This window comes from Schistocerca piceifrons, chromosome 2 (genome assembly GCF_021461385.2).
Source record: "Schistocerca piceifrons isolate TAMUIC-IGC-003096 chromosome 2, iqSchPice1.1, whole genome shotgun sequence".
Classification (NCBI taxonomy): domain Eukaryota; kingdom Metazoa; phylum Arthropoda; class Insecta; order Orthoptera; family Acrididae; genus Schistocerca; species Schistocerca piceifrons.
This window is the reverse complement of record NC_060139.1, coordinates 528517487-528539922: the sequence shown is the minus strand read 5'-3', so window position 1 is coordinate 528539922 and position 22436 is coordinate 528517487.

Below are 22436 nucleotides of genomic sequence, written 5' to 3'. Positions count from 1 at the left end.
TGCGACTGAACAAAACGTCCACAGAGACTCTCGGTATGATTCAAGAGGCCTTTAAGGAGGAAGCCATGTATCGTGCAGTGGTTTTCATGTGGCACAGCCGGCCGGTGTGGCAGAGCGGTTCTAGGCCCTTCAGTCTGGAACCGCGCGACTGCTACGGTCGCAGGTTCGAATCCTGCCTCGGGCATGGATATGTTTGATGTCCTTAGGTTAGTTAGGTTTAAGTAGTTCTAAGTTCTAGGGAACTGATGACCTCAGATGTTAAGTCCCTTAGTGCTCAGAGCCATTTTTTTATTTTTTATTTGGCACAAATGTTTCGAAGATGGCCGTGGGTATGTTGAAGGCGACAACCACTCTGGGAAGCCATCATCAAGCCGAATGGATCATAATGTGGAGAGAGTGCGGGAACTTTTAAACAATGACTGTCGTCTTAATACTAGATTAATTGTCTATGAACTGGGACTCGGTCTGAGTACGGTGTGGAGGATTGTGACGGAGAATTTGATGATGCGAAAAATGTGTGATAAACTGATGCCAAAAGGGGATCAGAAGAAACGGCGCATCACTGTTCGCCATGAAATGCTCCAACGGATGAATGTTGAACCGAACCTTCTGGAGAAAGTGGTTACTGGTGACGAGGCCTGGGTCTACATGTACGACCCTGAGTCGAAGCGTCAAAGCTCAGAATAGCACACTGCTTCCTCGCCGAAGCCCAAGAAAGCTCGCATGAGCAAGTCGTGTGTAGTGCATACTGATTGTTTTTCATGGTAAAGGAGTGATTCACAAGGAGTTTATTGCTCTTGGACAGACTGTCCCAGGTGACTTTTACGCTGGAGTGCTCCTCCGCTTGAGGGAACGAGTTCGCCGCGTCCTCCCGGCGACCAAGGGCGACTCGATTCTCCACCAGGACAGCGCGCCCGCTCACACTTCGCGCGCCGCCACCCACGTTTTGGTCAAGTTCAACGCGACAACACTGCTGCAGCCATCCTACAGCTCCGACTTGGCTCCAAGTGGCTTTTTTCTCTCCCCCGAATCAAGATAGGCCTTAAAGGGAAGCGATTCGACTCCATCGTCGCCATCCAGCAGGCTTCGACGAGAGCCCTTGACAGCATGACGCCTTAGGCCTTCCAGAAGGGCTACGAACAGTGGAAGACGCGCTGGCAGCGCTGTGTTAATGCTGAAGGATCATATTTTGTAGAATTTTAGTTCACTGTACTTAAATGGCCAGCAAATTCCTAGTTCTGAGTTAAGTCTTGAACCTTTTGAATCACGCCCTGTATGAAGGAAACTGCCTACACTAAGCTTGTCCGTCCTCCTTTAGAATTCTGCTGCGCGGTGAGGGATCCTTATCAGATAGGGTTGACGGATTACATCGGAAAAGTTCAAAGACGGGCAGCACGTTTTGTATTATCGCGAAATAGGGGAGAGAGTGTCACTGAAATGATACAGGTTTTGGGATAGACATAATTAAAACAAAAGCGTTTTCCGTTGCGGAGAAATTTCCTCACGAAATTCCAATCACCAACTTTCTCTCCGAATGCGCAGATCTTTTGTTGACTCCGACCTATATTGGGAGAAATGATCACCATGATAAAATAAGCGAACTTCGAGTTCGTACGGAAAGATATAGGTGTTCGTACCTTCCTCGCACTGTACGAGATTGGAATAATGGAGAACTGTCAAGGTGGATCGATGAACACTCTGCTAGACACTTAAATGTGATTTGCAGAGTATAAATGTAGATGTAGATGGTATACTGCGGGCAACACCCACATGGGAAGAACATATCAGTCTACTAGACAGTGTGCTATAACCTATAGAAAAAGGAAGTATGAAATTAAGGTTAGAAACGACCGAGTCTGTAAGAGACAAAGTCAGATTCTAAGATCATCCAATTAGCAGGGGAACTACATTACGCGTTGTTGTTGTTGTTGTTGTTGTGGTCTTCAGTCCTGAGACTGGTTTGATGCAGCTCTCCATGCTAATCTATCCTGTGCAAGCTCCTTCATCTCCCAGTACCTACTGCAACCTTCTGAATCTGCTTAGTGTATTCATCTTTTGGTCTCACTCTACGATTTTTACCCTCCACGCTGCCCTCCACTACTAAATTTGTGATCCCTTGATGCCTCAGGACATGTCCTACGAACCGATCACTTCTTCTAGTCAAGTTGTGCCACAAACTTCTCTTCTCCCCAATCCTATCCAATACCTTCTCATTAGTGATCTTCTCATCACGTGATCTACCCACCTTATCTTCAACATTTCTCTGTAGCACCACAATTCGAAAGCTTCTATTCTCATCTTGTCCAAACTATTTATTGTCCATGTTTCACTTCCATAACTGGCTACACTCCATACAAATACTTTCAGAAACGACTTCCTGACACTTAAATCTTTACTCGATGTTAACAAATTTCTCTTCTTCAGAAACGCTTTCCTTCCCATTGCCAGTCTACATTTTATATCCTCTCTACTTCGACCAACATCAGTTATATTGCGCCACAAATAGCAAAACTCCTTCACTACTTTCTCTTTTTGAGAAACGTTTTCCGTGTCAATGCCAGTCTACATTTCATATCCTCTCCACTTCGACCACCATCAGTTATTTTGCTTCCCAAGTAACAAAACTCATCTACTACTTCAAGTGTCTCATTTCCTAATCTAATTCCTTCAGCATCACCCGCCTTAATTCGACTACATACCATTATCCTCGTTTTACTTTTGTTGATGTTCATCTTATATCCTCCTTTCAAGACATTGTCCATTCCGTTCAACTGCTCTTTCAAGTCCTTTGCTGTCTCTGACAGAATTACAGTGTCATCGGCGAACCTCAAAGTTTTTATTTCTTCTCCCTGGATTTTAATACCCACTCCAAATTTTTCTTTTGTTTTCTTTACTGCTTGCTCAATATACAGATTGAATAACATCGGGGAGAGGCTACAACCCTGTCTCACTCCCTTCCCAACCACTGCTTTCCTTTCATGCCCCTCGACTCTTATAACTGCCATCTGGTTTCTGTACTAATTGTAAATAGCCTTTCGCTCCCTGTATTTTACCCTGCCTTCAGAATTTGAAAGAGAGTATTCCAGTCAACATTGTCAAAAGCTTTCTCTAAGTCTACAAATGCTAGAACCGTAGGTTTGCCTTTTCTGAATCTAGCTTCTAAAATAAGTCGTAGGGTCAGTATTGCCTCACGTGTCCCCATATTTCTACGGAATCCATACTGATTATTTCCCAAGGTCGGGTTCTAAGAGATTTCCCATTCGTCTGTAAAGAATTCGCGTTAGTATTTTGCAGCCGTGACTTATTAAACTGATAGTTCGGTAATTTACACATCTGTCAACACCTGCTTTCATTGGGATTGGAATTATTATATACTTCTTGAGGTCTGAGGGTATTTCGCCTGTCTCGAACATCTTGCTCACCAGATGGTAGAGTTTTGTCAGGACTGGCTCTCCCAAGGCTGTCAGTAGTCCTAATGGAATGTTGTCTACTCCCGGGGCCTTGTTTCGACTCAGGTCTTTCAGTGCTCTGTCAAACTCTTCACGCAGTATCGTATCTCCCATTTCATCTTCATCTACATCCTCTTCCATTTCCACAATATTGTCCTCAAGTACGTCGCCCTTGTAAAGACCCTCTATATACTCCTTCCACCTTTCTGCTTTCCACTCTTTGCTTAGAACTGGGTTTCCATCTGAGCTCTTGATATTCATACAAGTGGCTCTCCTTTCTCCAAAGGTCTCTTTAATTTTCCTGTAGGCTGTATCTAACTTACCCCTAGTGAGATAAGCCTCTACATCCTTACATTTGTCATCTAGCCATGCCTGCTTAGCCATTTCGCATTTCCTGTCGATCTCATTTTTGAGACGTTTGTATTCCTTTTTGCCTGTTTCATTTACTGCATTTTTATATTTTCTCCTTTCGTCAATTAAATTCAATATTTCTTCTGCTACCCAAGGATTTCTACTAGCCCTCGTCTTTTTACCTACTTGATCCTCTACTGCCTTCACTACTTCATCCCTCAGAGCTACCCATTCTTCTTCTACTGTATTTCTTTCCCCCATTCCTGGCAATTGTTCCCTTATGGTGTCCCTGAAACTCTGTACAACCTCTGGTTCAGTCAGTTTATCCAGGTCCCATCTCCTTAAATTCCCACCTTTTTGCAACTTCTTCAGTCTTAATCTATAGTTCAAAACCAATAGATTGTGGTCAGAGTCCACATCTGCCCCTGGAAATGTCCTACAATTTAAAACCTGGTTCCTAAATCTCTGTCTTACCATTATATAATCTATCTGATACCTTCTAGTATCTCCAAGATTCTTCCATGTATACAACCTTCTTTTATGATTCTTGAACCAAGTGTTAGCTATGATTAAGTTATGCTCTGTGCAAAATTCTACCAGACGGCTTCCTCTTTCATTATCCCCAATCCATATTCACCTACTATGTTTCCTTCACTGCCTTTTCCTACTGTCGAATTCCTGTCACTCATGACTATTAAGGTTTCGTCTCCCTTCACTACCTGAATAATTTCTTGTATCTCGTCATACATTTCTTCAATTTCTTCGTCATCTGCAGAGCTAGTTGGCATATAAACTTGTACAACTGTAGTAGGCATGGGCTTCCTGTCTATCTTGGTCAGTACAATACGTTCATTATGCTGTTTGTGGTAGCTTACCTGCATCCTATTTTTTTATTCATTATTACACCTAATCCTGCATTACCCCTATTTGATTTGGTATTCATAACCCTGTATTCACCTGACCAGATGTCTTGTTCCTCCTGCCACTGAACTTCACTAATTCCCACTGTATCTAACTTTAACCTATCCATTTCCCTTTTTAAATTTTCTAACCTACCTGCCCGATTAAGTGATCTGACATTCCACGGTCCGATCCGTAGAACGCCAGTTTTTTTTCTCCTGATAGCGACGTCGTCCTGAGTAGTCCCCGCCCGGAGATCCAAATGGGGGACTATTTTACCTCCGGAGAATTTTACCCAAGAGGATGACATCATCATTTATTCATACAGCAAAGCTGCATGCCCTCGGGAAAAATTACGGCCGTAGTTTCCCCTTGCTTTCAGCCGTTCGCAGTACCAGCACAGCAAGGCCGTTTTGGTTAGTGTTAAAAGGCCAGATCAGTCAATCATCCAGACTGTTGCCCCTGCAACTACTGAAAAGGCTGCTGCCCCTCTACAGGAACCTCACGTTTGTCTGGCCTCTCAACAGATAACCCTCCGTTGTGGTTGCACCTACGGTACGGCTATCTGTATCGCTGAGGCATGCAAGCCTCCCCACCAACGGCAAGGTCTATGGTTCATGGAGGAGTGTTGTGTTATGTAATTAACGTTTTGTTTCAGTGAATGGTACACTGTGATACATTTTTGAAACGGTCTTTAAGAGAGGAAATGAATTACCGAATAAAAAATACAGGCTGCCATTTAAAAAAGTCATACCGCTGTTCATATTTTTGTAAAAGACAAAGCTACAACAAAGGCAATCATGCTGATTGATGTCCTCCTGACGGCTACAGAACATTTGCTTGAAACATTTTGTAACTTGCATCCGGACAAACAGTTATTTAGGGTGGTCAAGATAAATAGGACACCATATATATATATATATATATATATATATATATATCTGTGTGTGTGTGTGTGTGTGTGTGTGTGTGTGTGTGGGCGCGCGCGCGTGTGTGTGTGTGTGTGTGTGTGTGTGTATGTGTGTGTGTGTGTGTGTGTGTGTGTGTGTGTGTGTGTGTGTGTGTCTGATATTTTTTTATTGTAGTATTAAGGAAAAATTTGCTGACATTTAAAAGAGGTCAGTGATAGTAACATCCCATGCTTCTAATATTTAATTTTGTTCAAAAGTAAATTTTTTCACAAAAATAAATAGGGGTGGTGTGGTGAAATAAGAGCGATATCATTTGAGAGTTACAGAGGTGAACGAGTGTGCCGGGACTTACCCCAGTTAACTGCTGCTAGTGCCACGTCATCATTACAAGCCTGCGCGTAGCATACCAAGCACTGCGCCATAATGTAAGAAAGAAATTAAAAACTAATGTAGCTTTTCCAAACTTTGTCAGCATATGCATCAGTATACCAACATTAAAATTGTTAAATCTCAGAGTGATCAAATGAATATCTATCACTAAATACGTTGTTTTTAGAAAAAACCAAATGGCGCTAAATAAAAAAACGTGAAAGGATGAAATGTTCATAATGTGCAAATGTACGTCAAAGTTAACTCTTACAAGTGTATACTTGATCAGAGGAATATTTTGCTCAAATCGACATTTCAGCGAAATACTGAAGGCTCTAAATATTAGACTCGGAGATATGAAAATTCGTATGAAGTTTTCAATAGGTATAAAAACATTGACTATATGAGTTCAATAGGCTACCTCTTACAGTTTACAAGTAATTTTTTTAAAAAATAAATTTGGAGCTAAAACGTCCTTATTTGTAATACATTAAATATCACTTTCAGTAATGATAGAAAGCTCTGATTAGAGAGCTTAGTAGCATCAATTAAATAATAGAAGTATAACAAGTCTGAAAACATTAATGTAGATAACAATCAATAGAAGGACTCTTAAAGCTGTAGTTCAGAGGTGATATCCTACTGTCGATTGCGTTTCAAAATTCTAGTCAGCAAAGTTTAAACGCAGTCGAACTAAGACTTTTTCTGTCTTTAAAGCTGGTCGAACTCCATTCACATAAAAAATACGAAGACTGCAAATTGATACACAGCAGTGTTAAGATATGTGTCCGAGAAAGCGGCATTTGGATGCTTCTACCTAGGCTTAGAGCAGACGGTAGCTGTTCCGTTCGGACATCCGTTGCGCCCATACAGGAATACTGCCTGGAGGCAGTAAGGAGGACAATTCGCACTCTGACATCAATCTGAGAGCGTCAGTCAAACCTGGGCATACCCTGTCTCTCGGATGATGTGTCCACCGGGCTGCTACCAAAGCACGTTTATGATACGAATAGGAAGTGAACTCTCAAGGACTGTACACCGTCCTAGATCGCTTAGATATATCGGAAGTAACTGTGTGTGTGGTGCGTGTAACGTTAACAAAACCGCGTGGGAAGTGGTGACAGTATTTTCCACTTTTGAGGCGAGCAGTTATCTTTGATGGTTGGAAGTCACGGAGAAGGAACCATTTAATTGGAACTTACTGTAAAAAGTCGCCTCTGAACTGCTCATAATTCTGTTATGATAGGGAAATTATTGTTGTTATTATTATTACTATGAATATAACTATGTTTGTGCTTCAGAAGTTTTACTGAAAATGTAAACCAATTACAACACAAAACCTTTATTCATAATCGCAGTTCCTGATTCCGCTGAGTAGATAGAGAGTAGAAACATTTCTTTCAGTGAGCACAATAAGAATGTGGACCTTCAGACTGGAAACTATGGTCAGTACGTTCTCCATCGCTTTCTCACTGACCGCAAAAATAGTTTTCACGCTCTTGTAAAAGACGGTGAAAGTTTATACTATATTTACTATTAGTTCCTCCGCTCCACAAATGGAAAATTTAAGAAACTGAAATAGACTCGTTGAACTTTAACATAGCTCGAATCAGTGAAGTTTGGTGGCAGTAGGAACAGAACTTTTGGTCAGCTGAATGCTGGTTTACAAATACTAAATCAAATAGTGTACAAGTATATGCAGTAGTGTATTTAAATTGAATAAGGATACAGGAATGCTGGTAAGCTAATATGAACAGCCTACATAGACACGAAGCCCACACAAACCACTATAGTACAATTTTATATGTTAACTAGATCCACAGGTGGTGAAGAAATTTAAGAAATGCATGATGAGATAAAAGAAATTATTCAGAAAGTTAAGGGAGAAGAAAAATAGGAGATGGATGTGATCTGGGAGAGGGTAATGAATAAGAAAGCGGCCTCGTAGAATTTTGCACGGAGGATAATTTGTTCAAGGCTGCCACTAGGTTAAGAAAGGTGCAAACCGGTGTGTACGTAGAAGAGACCTGGAGACGCCAGATTACTTAATAATAATGGCGACATATAGTGGTTGACTGAAATATTAAAATTATACGATCATCTGTCCGTCCGCCCCCCCCCCCCCCCCCTCCCAGGGCCTGTCTATGTGGCCGAGAGGTTCTAGGCTCTTTAGGCCAGGTTCGAATGCTGCCTGGGGCTTGGATGTGTGTGATGTCCTTAGGTTAGTTAGGTTTAAGTAGTTCTAAGTTCTAGGGGACTGATGACCTCAGATGTTACGTCCCATAGTGCTCAGAACCATTTGAACCATTTTGTTCTTGACTGAGCCGGGTTCCAAGGCAAAATCCGAACAAAATCATTATGTCTATTAGTGAGGTGTCTTGCTAATTTAATTTCATCAGCTTCCTTAATATCACTATCCCAACAGCTGGAAGTGCATTTCAGAATCTCCGTGTTGTTATATTTCCTAGGATACCCTTTCCCAAGACAAGGTTCTCCATTGGCAGACTTGCTCTCCTGTTCTAAGCATTTGTGCTATTTATACTCAGCACGCCGGCCTTCCACATGCCTGTTAGTCTGACCAATAGATACATGCTAGACCTGGAAGGAATACGGGAGACACCCGCCTTACGCAAACCATTATCATCCTATACGGAGCCTAAAAGGTCACTGATTTAAGATGGCGATCGAATAACACACCTGACATTACATCTCCGCAAAATAGACGAATACTGGTCGAAATAGTTCTTGCGTAAGGCGAAATGGTCGCAGACTTTGGTTTTAACTCGGTATTGTCATCATTCACCCGGTGCACGGCTGGCTGAAAGAGCAACGCAGGTCTTATCTGTCTTTCACTACAACCACTCTGACGAAAGGCGACTTCGAGTTGGGCCAACTCAGCTGACATACTCTCAGAGTCCCGGATGACAAGAGCCCTATGAACCAAAGTAAGAAGTATCCCCTCACCTTGAGCCAGATGGCGACAACTGTCAGCCTGGAGATAGAAGTCGATGTGAGTAGGCTTCCTATCAACAGCATGTCCCAACGTACCATCCATCCTCGCCCTGACCAACACATCAAGCAAGGAAGACAGTCACCCTTTTCCACGTGCATTGTGAGACGAATATTCGAGTGGATTGAATTCATGTGTTCCGAAAGGTCGTTGAAATTCTCACTATCATGAGGATAAACAACAACAAAAATCCTGCTTGTTTTTTTTCATATGTGTAGACGACACTTCTGTTGTTTGGCCTCATGGCAGTGAGGATTTCAACGAAGTTTTAGTACACTTGAATTCAATTCACCTGAATATTCGGCTCACGATGGAGATGGAAAAGGATGGCTGTCTTCCTTGTTTGATGTGTTGGTGAGGAGGAAGGTGGATGATGCGTTGGGACATACTGTTGACAGGTTGCCTACTATCACTGACTTGTATCTGCAGCTTCATAGTTGTCACAATCCGGCTCAACTTGAAGGGAAACTTCGTACTTTGGTTCATAAGACCCATGTCATCTCTGACCCTGAGAGTTTGTCAGCTAAGGTAGTCCATCTCGAAATCGCCTTTCGTCAGAATGGTTATAGCGAAAGACACATCAGACCTGCCTTGCGCTATCGGCCAACTGCGCACTGCGTGAATGGTGAGAATACCGATGTATCACCAACGTCTACGGTCTTTTTGTCTTACGCTGAAACTATTTCAGATAGGATTGGTTGTATTTTGTGGAGATATGATGTGAAATGTATTTTTCGACCATCATCTAAGGTCAGTTTACTTTTAGTTTCAGCAAAAGATGATCTTAGTTTGAGTAAGGAGGGTGTCTCTTATTCTTTGCAGTTGTGGGATTTCATATAATAGTCAGACTAACAGGTCTGTGGAGGCCCGAACAGGGTTTATACTTATCACGTAATGATTACTAATTTCACTATCGATATCATCAGACGACAGCCATTTTACTTTGTGATGACGCTAGTGTTGACAGTGTGTGCGCTATCTTTATGGACTTTCTGTGAAAAACGAGCTATAAAATTCACTTCCGTAACGCTCACCTGCTGCAGTTCGGCAATGAGAGTGGCAGGGTGTTTTCCTATCGAAATATTGGCGGTTGTCCACGATGTCATCCGCATGTGTTTGTGTAAGTTTTTTGAAGATTGTATACGTTGCAATACACTAAGGTCTGATACTGAACCATTTGACGAAGGGAGAAGATATAAAAACGCAGCAAATGAAGTAGGCGAAAGGGAATGCAGACGCTTGTAACCAACGAGAAGGCACTGAAGAGGACTTTGGAGAAAAGAAAATTGTGGGCACAACCTGACGAAATTAAGGGATCAGTTAATAGGACGAGACATCAGTGCTGGAGGGAACTGGTAGTGTACGTGGAGGCGGTGTGGCTAAAGTTGTAGAGGGAGACCTATTGATGAATACATTAAGCAGTTTCAGAGGGATGTAAGTTGCAGTAGATATTCTGAGGTGAAGAGGCTGACACAGGGTAGAGTGGCTCGGAGAGCTGCATCAAACTATAACGTAAACAACAACTCCCACTGAGCAACTCTCTTATTTTGTGGCCGTTTGTAATTTACAGTTATTATTACTACATACTCTGGACGTTTAACTTCCTTAATCAATATACAAGGTGACGAATAAATGCTAGCATGTGAGTCATTAACCAGATTCCAATCAAAAAATCTATCTATCAAAATAAGATCGGCTGCACTTAGAAAACACGTGCTTGAAAACGAAGAGGTGTCGACACAGTCACATCCTGTAGAGCAGCGGAATGTAAAGAGCACTGTGTGTCACCCCACATAACCATACCAGGTGTCGTAGTTCCTGAGTAGTCTGAAACATGAAACCTGCACCCACCTTAGAGCCATTAATCGAATCCTCGTCAGGTTTCTTTTTCACTGTTTTGATGTCCGTTCCCTAGCTCTCGTCATTTACAATGAGGGCATAATTTCATCACAGGACAATGATCTATAAGATGACAGTGGCCTATGTCATTTGAAGTGGAATCCATTAACCTGAGTGTTTGAGTCTAGTAACCACATAGTGGTCAACCATAGCGGCTACTGTCAAGTTTATATAGGGCAGCTTCGCGAGATACTGCACAAACGATGAATATCTCAATAACTTTCTGATGCTGAGTGTTTCAGATCAAGAGTCTGTTTCTGTTGCTCGTGCATGTGCTACATAATGTCCTCAAAGACGTCATCTTAATGAGAATGGTATTCGTCACATGAAGCACATCCTTCCGGGATATGGCTAATCTTGGACCAAAAGTAATACACATCGGTTGTCCAAGGACAAAGCATAATCCATAAACAGAGGACAGAATTCTTTAAAACATTCACCAAACTCCTAAACAAAGGCAGTTTCAGTTATCTGAAAGACTGATTTCTGAAGTGATTCACAATGAGTTGTTTCTGTATGATACCACGCTAATTCAGCAGCAGTGGACAGAAGACCTAAATGGACGAGTACAGGTACGTGAATGGATTTTACACTAAGTGGAAGATAATGTACTTTTAAAACTAACGTGGGCTGGAGTGACAAATCTAACTTCACCCATGAATCTATTTTCAACTCACAGCAATCATTATTGATTGTAACACAACCCACATATCACCTGTGAACGGGACTCCAACCCCCCTTCTCACACTATGGGGTTGTAATATGTTCGAACGACCTGAGAAATATGATTTTGGGGAGAGGAGTTACTTACCCTGCAACATGCAAAGAAACATCGTCAAGTGTTTCGTTTACTTTAGTGAATCGAAGGTAAACAGCAAGCCTTCCACTGATCCCAGTGATGACGTCACGTGGTGTGAGTGCGTGGATCGGCACCAATGTCAGTGGTGGAACCTGCTGCGTCGGGGTCCAGTCACCAAGCGTTGCAGACGTAGCGCTTCTACTCACGTCGCTGTCAAGGGGCCACCGCTTGTGTGGGCTATATAGATAGCCGGGGATGTGGCTGGGTGCTCTCTCAATCGCAACTTGTGGACCCCACGTACAGCGCCGAAGGGAAACAGGTGGCCGCCGTCGTTGTAGTAAGCTTTAGCAGCATAGGCATCTTGGCGAGTGAGAGCAGACTGCTCTGCACCTGGGAGACTGCTAGTTGGCGCCTCCTCCCTGCCACTGCGAATGGCAGCTTGCTGTTCCCCGGACGATGTCACCCGAAGAGCGGAGGGTAGCAGCCCTCTCGGGCCTCGCGCAGGTACAGCTCCAAGATATGGCCCACCCCGCCACAGCTACTACGCGTCTATGCAGCGTGGATTGCTAGTAGTTTCAACTGGTCGGTTTGCCGCCGTAATCCATCACCAATAGATCGTCAAGGTTAGCCTACAATTTAAACAATCGTCATTGTCTCGGATTCTGAACATGGAGATAATGGCGACACGACAGCTTCCAATTTAGGCATCCGGGATCGCTTATTTATATGTCATTTTCCTACACTTCCAATGTATTTCCCACGGTGTGGACAAGTGGAGTGATGTTTAATAATTACAACATCAGCTTCCTCCAGTCCTCTTCAGTCCCTATACACAGGTCATTAGGCGCTCTTCTATCCGCAATGTATCGGTTTTTCACAGCACTTCAATTCCCTGTGCTACCCTGATTGCACCAATCTTGTATACAGTGCCTGCCGTGCCGTGCCTTCCCTCCTGCAAGTGGTGTCCTAAACCTGCGTCCCAGAATCATTTGGCAAATGTCAACGTCGCACGCGCCTGACATCCGATATGACAATCGATCCATTATCTACCACCTTCCAGCCATAGTTGCACTAAATTTGCAAAAATTCTCAAAAAACCACGCCTGCACATGGCGTGTTCGTGGCGTAGCAACATAAATCTACAGGCTATAATCGTATAATCGTGAGAGAAGTGCTTCTGATTCCTTAACTATTTCTGGACAATTTGCATGCGCGCTTGCATTGTTAGTTCCTTTTCAACCCTTGCATTGTTAGTTCCTTTTCAACAAGTTCCTTGGTGCATTTGAAAAGTTTCTCTTGCTGTTTAGCGACAACTAACGTTTCGGTATGGTGATGCAATGTGACACTTTGGAATAGACGCGTTTCCAGGGAAATGAGTCGGATAAAGGAACAAGTTGATGCTGACATGTTGTGTAGGGTCCAACGAAGTACGATAGAGTTAGTGGCGAAGTGTTTGCAAATGCAAGATAGTTGAACACCTCTCCTAAAGTGAAATTTGCTCGTATTTCCATGTACCGGTACTGTGAAGATAAGCCTGGACGGTAAATGTTTAGAATGGAATTATACTGTGTAACGTAATGTGAATTTGGTGTACCCTACCTATTGTGTTTTTTGTATCTCATTGGATACAGACGATGTTATTGTGTCTACTATTATTTTCAATTGGCTTTACTTGTGTCATGAACGAAACAAAGTAGTCATTTTAGCTGTAAGAAGTTTACGTTACATCTTATTGTTCAAGTAAAGACAGAATGATGTACGAGTACACAACATAGCACAATTGGAGGCGTCAACTAGATACTGTTTGATGCTTTAACTGAAAAGAATGTTTGGCGCAAACGCAATTTGAAACATCATTGAGTCTGAATCTTCGATCCCCACAGCATTTTCTAGTCTTACTGTGCTAACGGGACAGCTCCACCACAGCGCAGAATTAATGCTACACTACTGGGCATTAAAACTGCTACACCACGAAGATGACGCGCTACTGACGCGAAAATTTAACCTACAGGAAGAAGATGCTGTGATATGCAAATTAGCTTTTCAGAGAAATCACACAAAGTTGTCGCCTGTGGCGACACCTACTACGTGCTGACATGGGGAAAGTTTCCAACCGATTTCTCATACACAAACAGCAGTTGACCGGCGTTGCCTGGTGAAACGTTGTTGTGATGCCTCGTGTAATGCATACCATCACGTTTCCGATTTAGATAAAGATCGTATTGTAGCCTATCGCGATTGCGGTTTATCATATCGCGACATTGCTGCTCGTGTTGGTCGAGATCCAATGACTGTTAGCAGAATACGGAATCGGTGGATTCAGGATGGTAATACGGAACGCCGTGCTGGATCCCAACCTCCTCGTATCACTAGCAGTCGAGATGACAGCCATCTTATCCGCATGGCTGTAGCGGATCGTGCAGCCACGTCTAGATTCCTGAGTCAACAGATGGGGACGTTTGCAAGACAACAACCATCTGCACAAACAGTTCGACGATGTTTGTAGCAGCTCGGAGACCATGGCTGCGGTTACCCTTGACGCTGCATCACAGAGAGGAGCGCCTGCGATGGTGTACTCAACACGAACCTGGTTTCACGAATGGCAAAATGGCATTTTTCGGATGAATCCAGGTCGCATCAGTGTTTGGCGACATCGCGGTGAACGCACATTGGAAGCGTGTATTCGTCATCGCCATACTGGCGTATCACCCGGCGTGATAGTATGGGGTGCCATTGATTACACGTCTCGGTCACCTTTTGTTCGATTTGATGGCACTTTGAACAGTGGACGTTACATTTCATATATGTTACGACCCGTGGCTCTACCCTTCATTCGATCCCTGCAAAACCCTACATTTCAGCAGGATAACGCAGGACCGCATGTTGCAGGTCCTGTACGGGCGTTTCTGGATGCAGAAAATGTTCGACTGCTGCACTGGCCAGCACATTCTCCAGATCTCTTACCCATAGAAAACGTCTGGTCAATGGTGGCCGAGCAACAGGCTCGTCACAATACGCCAGTCACTACTCTTGATGAACTGTGGCATCGTGTTGAAGCTGCATGGGCAGCTGTACCTGTACACGCCATCCAAGCTCTGTTTAACTCAATACCTAAGCGTATCGAAGCCGTTATTACGGCCAGAGGTGGTTGTTCTGGGTACTGATTTCTCAGGATCTATGCAACCAAATTGCGTGAAAATGTAATCACGTGTCAGTTCTAGTATAATATATTTGCCCAATGAATGCCCGTTTATCATCTGCATTTCTTCTTGATGTAGCAATTTTAATCGCCAGTAGTGTACTTGTTCTTAGCCACCCTCTGTGCAGTAAAAGCATTACCAGAGCCGCATTTTCTAAATCTCATTTCTGTAAACTTAGGAGTCGGACTGAGGATAGCTAGACACACGTTTGTCTTGAACTGGGACAAGGAATCACATCTTGACAGTGACGTGTGACAGTTTCTTCTTCGTCGTGTATGTTGTTGGCTACTCCTATCAAGCAACAGATGTGTTTTTTAGTCAATTTTGGGTTTACATTTAATGTTTTACTGAAAAGAATAAATTACGGTTAATGTATGGCTTACTTCATCTAACTGATAATGACTTCGTAACCTGTCTCGGTGTATCTTGCCGTTTATTGACATAAGACTATTTGATACCATTAATTTTACATCTTGCTTTTTTTCTTTGATGACTGACGGTGGAGTCCCATTTATGTACATAGCTATGAGACGACAGTGGAACGTGTCACCAAAACTGGATGCATTTCAACAAAGAGATTTAAACATAATGCTTATGATATCCCCATAAATTCTTATACTGGTAAATTCATGTGCCTCCACTTCAAGAATAATTGAATGAACTGTACCAAAACGTAATATATCAATACGGTCGCAGGTTCGAATCCTGCCTCGGGCATGGATGTGTGTGATGTCCTTAGGTTAGTTAGGTTTAAGTTGTTCTAAGTTCTAGGGGACTTATGACCACAGCAGTTGAGTCCCATAGTGCTCAGAGTCATTTGAATCGTAATATATCAAAATTAAAAAAAGCTTTTTCTGTAACCACCACCGAAGCGTAAATCAGTGGTTAATAATAGAGCATCTAACTTGCATATGTGTGAACAATATTAATGTAATAGATTAAACGTCTCATGAGATTGGACAGATTTTCTCTAGTTTCCTGTGGACCTTCACAAAATTGGGAGGCAAAATAAGAAACTAATTCAGGGTGATATATAAAATAAAAACTCATGAGTAGCAAGAGCAACATCGACGACGATCCATATTGTGTCCTGTTAAAAACTGTTCCGTAAGAAAAAATTACTGTTGTATGTGATAATATTGTAAATTACGCCGATACTCAGTGTTGAGGTACGCTTAAAGAAAAGCACCAACCAGTTCCGAATTCAACGATAATCTTATCCCCACATTCATATATCAGTGACAAATAATCAGATTTCCCTCCGAAACAAAATTTAAAACATAACTTGGTAATTTGAAAGAAAAAGAAGGAAAGGAAATCATTATCTGTAATGCTGAGAGTAGAACCACAATGACGACTGCTTTATTTACACGGTAAACAAATTCTGTTAATACATTGTGTTGTGGCGTAACAAGACAGCTACGCCACACTGAAGTAGCCGAAAGGCACGCCTAATCTCACGCAGGCTAGATAGAGGTCTGAAACAGGATACGTAATGAATGGTAGCAAGAAAAGTACGTAGCTGCTATTATACTTAACTTTTAATCCGTCATTGGTTTACAACGTTCTTGATGAGACATTTCATACGATAACGATCAAACTATGTAAGGCTAATGGCGCCTTGCTAGGTCGTAGCCATTGACTTAGCTGAAGGCTATTCTAACTGTCTCTCGGCAAATGAGAGAAAGGCTTCGTCAGTGTAGTCGCTAGCAAAGTCGTCGTACAACTGGACGAGTGCTATTCCGTATCTCGAGACCTGCCTTGTGGTGGCGCTCGGTCTGCGATCACACAGTGGCGACACGCGGGTCCGACATGTACTAAATGGACCGCGGCCGATTTAAGCTACCACCTAGCAAGTGTGGTGTCTGGCGGTGACACCACAGATTGTATCTTGTTAGCGCGATTCACTATATTGTTCATCCCTCGTATACGATTCCGTTAATGCTACACATGCGTAATTTCAACTCTCTGTCGTTATTCGTTCCTATTCGCTGGTTATAAGATTATGTTAACGAAAATATAATCAGTTGTATTTCCCATTTTATTATTGTTTTTTGTTCCTTGCTTTGGCTTATCTACTTGACCCCCCCCCTCTATTACCAAGATCTTTTGTTTCACAAAACACCCCTGGGCTAATAAAAGCACTAAGTAATTTACAAGGGATAAATTAACAGTACTTTAATGAAAAAAACATGGAAAAACGTTACAACTGTTCCAGCATAAAGCATCATTCTACCTGCACAAATGCTACATTCAAGGAACGAAAGGAAATTCAGACAGCGGTCGTATTGTCCCTCAGTGCAAACACTTGACATAGATTTCGTTGTGCTGCAAATATAAAACTGAACTGAACTTCGCTGGATAAAACTTACTCAGAGGGAGAATGTCATATGGTTTAAAAATAACACTCTCGAAAATAAGGGAGATCCGTTTCGAGTTGCTTATGGAATCATAATGACTTTAGTGGTACTAGGCAGCTTAAAAGTGTATCTTTTCATTGAATAAATGCCGTTAATAACTAAAATTCAAAAGCCAGTGGCTATCAATCGAAAATCACTTCATCCAATGGAATTAACAGTTATTGTACGAAATGGTTTTTCACCTGATATTACGGGATGTACGAGGACGTGCTAAAAACTATTCGTAATAAATATTATGCCTCCGAATTCTGCATTGTGTTCCCAATACAGGTCACAGTATTATATGTGGTGCATATTACTCTGTCGACTTTCAGGCTTCGATAACGCAATTGCAATCCTCTGCCGATCGACGGCTACGTTTGTAGCTTGTAACATGGCACTGTGTAACATAACTATGACAGAGCGCGAGAAACAGCTTGCTGTGTTCCTTCAAGAAACTGAAACCACGAATGCGAAGAGTTCTTCCAGACATGGAGCTACCTTTCCTTCATCATGACAACGGCAGGGCACACAAGAGCGCTGCGACATGTGTAACAACCCCACACGTTGTGTACGAGGTCACAGATCATCTTCCATACAGTCCCGACTTGGCCCCATCATCCCTTCATCTGGTCCCAAAACTCGAAGTAAACTTTCGATTATTTCAGTTGGATAGTGATGAAGAAGTTCATAACATCAAGGCTAGATTCTTCTACATCGTGGGTTCAAAAATGGTTCAAATGACACTAAGCACTATGGGACTTAACATCTGAGGTCATCAGTCCACTAGACTTAGAACTACTTAAACCTAACTAACCTAAAAACATCACACACATTCACGCCCAAGGCAGGATTCGAACCTGCGACCTTATCAGCAGCACGGTTCTGGACTGAAGCGATGAAGCAGTGCCAGTATAAGTAATGTTGCGGCCCCTTCAACAAAGTCAAACCTTCTACTCTGACGGTATCAACAAACTGTTCCCTCGTTAGGATAAAGTTCTTTGTCACCACGGTGACTGTGATGAGAAATAAGCCATGAAGAATAAGGGTAAAGAAAGTCGTTGTCGTTGTGGTCTTCAGTCCAGAAACTGATTTGATGCAGCTCTCCATGTTACGCTATTCTGTGCTTGCCTCTCCGAATAACAAATGCAGCCTACATCCTTCAGTATGTGCTTAGTGCATTCATCTCTTGGTCCCCCTCTACGATTTTCACGCTCCACTCTTCCCCCAAATACTAAACTGGTGATCCCTTTTGCCTCAGAACGTGTCCTGCCAGCCAGTTGCTTATTCTAGTCACGTTATGCCACAAAGTCCTCTTCCCCCCATTTCTGTTCGGTACCTCCTCATTAGTTAAGTGATCTACCTATCTAATCTTCATCATCTTTCTGTAGCACCACATTTCTAAAGGATATATTCTCTTCTTGTCTAAACTTGTTATCATCCACGTTTCACTTCCATTCATGGCTACACTCCATCCAAATACTTTCAAAAGGGACGTCATGACAAATGTATACTCGATGTTAACAAATTTCTCTATTTGAGAAACGCTTTCCTTGCCATAGCCAGTCTGCATTTTATATCCTCCCTACTTCAACAATCATCAGTTATTTTGCTTCCCAAATAGCAGAACTCATTTGCTACTTTAAGAGTCTCATTTCCTGATCTAATTCCCTCAGCATCACCTGATTTAATTCGACTGCATTCCATTATCCTTGTTTTGCTTTTGTTGATGTTCATGTAGAAAGCTATTAAAGTTTGCTTTATTTAAAAAGTTTTAAAAATTTCCACATATAAAGATTCGAAGGCATTACGTTTCAGCACGCCCCCTTGTTTTTAAGTTTCAGTCTATAGTGACTACTAACTGAGACGGTATACGTTTACTTTTATTACATCGATAATGTGAAACCGCATCTTGGCGTGATATTTCACGGTTTATCTTGCACAATACCTTGCAATAAAACCATACAAAACCGTGAAATATGACACCGATTCCTCTGGATTATGGATGTTTCACGTATTTTCTAGGGCAGGTATGGCCAAGCCGTGACGTCAGTCGTCGGTCATTGCTGTGGCCGCCGGTGTCCTCGTGGCAGTCAGCGTGTTAAGGTTGGAACTGGATATTGGGATTATAGGAGTGAATAATGGATGAAATGCATTGGATGTTATTAGTAATAAGCCAGTATTTGCCAGTATTTACGTGAAGCTATAGACAGAGAAATATCTTGTGCAGTGTAAATATAACACCTGACGTAAAGAAACTACAATTTTATTCCGTAGCATGCAGCTATTACAGAAACAACAGAAAGATAAAATAAGACAAACGCAATGTTTTTAAATACTAATCTTTGCAGTAATGAAATTTATTTTGCATGTCGTGCAGTAATCAGGAACTTCATAGAAGAGGATGAGTAGATTCCCCCGGTCATGTTTGAGTAAAAAGGCAAGTAATGACGCTCTTGCAGTTTATGGGCTTCTCTGGAAACATGAGATGTCTTCAGTCAGCAGGCCAGCCATTTAGTCTTCACTCACTCGCAGACGAGTCAGTCCCTTGAAGCTGAGCCATCAGACTTGCAATACTCCTAGTTCCTGGGGCAGTCTGACAGGTACGGTTTACACTGACTCTTTGGTTTCACCACGTAAACTGCAACGAAAGGAAATACGTTTTAATAATGGCAGGAATTATGAAAATAGCATAGCAATTTCAATTTACTGGTGATAAGACAACAGTAAGTCTTCGCTTTTTTACAGAGCGTGAATTTCACTATCAGCACTGTGACAAGATTGTGGTATGGTCGTATGTCAGTGAGAATGTGGTGTTCCGTCAGTATTTTTTTCTGTGCTACATTTTACCAAGACATGCTTAATAGGCGGTGAATGTTGTTACGAGTGCCGTAATAATATCGTAATCATCGTAACTGCTGACAAGCATGTTATGTTACCGCTTCCATATCCTTACTAGCACGACAGCATACAGTTGGAAGACGGACCATGCGAGTAAACCTGACGTATGGCGCATTGCGAAAGTTTGAGGATGTCACTACAACCAAGTTCCTCTAGGAGGGTAATGCTCCTGGTGTGTGAAGCATTCAGTAAGCAACACATGTACCCCGTGACTTGTGAAATGGCGATAACCGCAGGGACCTCAGTTTCATTTACTGGGAACTGATCTGGCAAGGCTGCATGGAGCGGCCGCGCGGTTAGAGGCGCCATGTGACAGATTTCGTGGCCCCTCCCGCCGGAGGGTCGAGTCCTCCCTCGGGCATGGGTGTGTGTTATGTTCCTAGCATTAGTTATTTGAAGTAGTGTGTAAGTCTAGGCACCAATGACCTCAGGAGTGTAGGCCCTTTAGGAATTCACACACATTTGAACATTTGATCTGGCGATCCCTGAGTTTGTGGCTCTGAGCACTATGGGACTTAACATCTATGGTCATCAGTCCCCTAGAACTTAGAACTACTTAAACCTAACTAACCTAAGGGCAGCACACAACACCCAGTCATCACGAGGCAGAGAAAATCCCTGACCCCGCCGGGAATCGAACCCGGGAACCCGGGCGTGGGAAGCGAGAACGCTACCGCACGACCACGAGATGCGGGCCCCTGAGTTTGTAAATTGGGAGTGGTGAGCACAGCGTGTCCCCAGTAACCGTGAGCGATCTGATGGAAAAGCGGCCCGGCACGAGACCACCCTAACATTGGAACGATCCAACGAGAAGCGGTGCCTTGCGATTACTCTGTCCTACGTATGGTGCTCAGCCGCCGTATTCCGCCGCCTGCACGGTTGCCCAGCCAGTTCAATGAACCAAAGAGATTTTAAATTAAAAACGCATACTGCAGAAACATCGTCGACGACAAACTTGTGAAAACAGAATTTCGCATTTGGAAAAATATATTCGCAGAAAATTTCCCCTTTATACGGACAACTGAAGTGTCAAACCTTACTATTCAAAGAATATGCCCGAATATCACCTGCAACGTTTAATAATATCGTGGACGCTGTAAAACCTGTTCTGCAACTGAATTCCATTTGTATCCAGTTACCCATTTCTGTTGAAGAGCGCCGCTTGCGTCAGATCTAAATTACGTTCGCATTCCAGCTGGGGCTAACTAGTAACGAATTATATTCACATCAGAATCAAAGGCCGTATTGTTTCCGAGTCACAAAAGGTATCTTCCAGAGGAAATAGCGCTTGTCCTGTAACAACTACCTTCGAATTTAGTGGTCAAATACGTGCGACTCTTGATCGGGCGCAACGTAACCTGTAAGGCGCACACTAAATATTTGGCCCGGAAATGCGAAACGGCTGTCGAAAGAACCAGAAAAGTGCTGAGGGCTTCTTGCGGAGGAATGCGCTCCATCCGTACCAATTCCTTCTTTCCCTCTTTCCCTCTTTGGATTTCTCTAAAGATAGTTTAGGTGATGTAATATTTTTCTCTCAGTTACGCAGTAGCACCATGTCAATGGGAAGATGGTACACGACTGCCAGATGCGTGATATCAGCGACATAACATCAAGGCTAGATTCTTCTACACTGTGGGTTCAAAAATGGTTCAAATGACTGTGAGCGCTATGGAACTTAACATCTGTGGTCGTCAGTCATCTAGAACTTAGAACTACTAAAACCTAACTAACCTAAAGACATCACACACATCCATGCCCGAGGCAGGATTCGAACCTGCGACCGTAGTGATCACGCGGTTCCAGACTGAGGCACCTAAAACCGCACGGCCACACCGGCCGCGTACATTGTGGGAAAATGGTGACCGCGTAGTTGTATGGTAGCACCTTGGGGCAATGGTAGCCACATAGAAGGGGAATAGTACCGCCTTGTGTCCTATGTGTGTCAGTTACGGACTGATGAATATTTAGAGACAGGGGACAGTTACACTATGTGAGAGACCACATATAATGATGAGGCGAATGTGTACAAACGTAAGTGTGAGACGAGATCTGATGAACATAAAATGACGAGGCCGTACAGACGGTAGTTTCATGAGAAAGTTGTACAGTTTCTGTAAAAATCAATTACTTAACACATGTGTACATAATATTTATGATGTGAAATACAGAAGTTTTGTCATATGAAATAAAGAAGTGTGTGTGTGTGTGTGTGTGTGTGTGTGTGTGTGTGTGTGTGTGCTCGTGCTCA